A 366-nucleotide genomic window follows, 5' to 3' on the forward strand; every position below is an offset into this window, starting at 1 on the left:
TGAAAAAGACAGTACTTCTGTATTAAAGCATTTCATTGAAGGTCACGCAAGGCGCAGCAAGCATCTTGCTGTAAGACATGAACAATCAATGCGCCACCATGTTCCCATGTTTAATAACATGCTTTAACTTATATCATCATGAAAATGATATCACGTATACTTCTCAGTATTTTAATTACTCAGAGAGCTGTAATATTACGAACGTAATGGATTCTGTGTCCTGTCGGAGGAAGAGCACGTAGTGATTCAGGCACATAGAGCACATTTAAGATCAAATACACAACAAAGCATTTAACGTGCTACTTTAGGTATGATGGGATTTGAGAAACTAGTAAATTAAACTATTTTAAGATGAAGTTTATGATG

This window comes from Erpetoichthys calabaricus, chromosome 3 (assembly GCF_900747795.2).
Source record: "Erpetoichthys calabaricus chromosome 3, fErpCal1.3, whole genome shotgun sequence".
In the NCBI taxonomy this organism is placed as follows: Eukaryota; Metazoa; Chordata; class Cladistia; order Polypteriformes; family Polypteridae; genus Erpetoichthys; species Erpetoichthys calabaricus.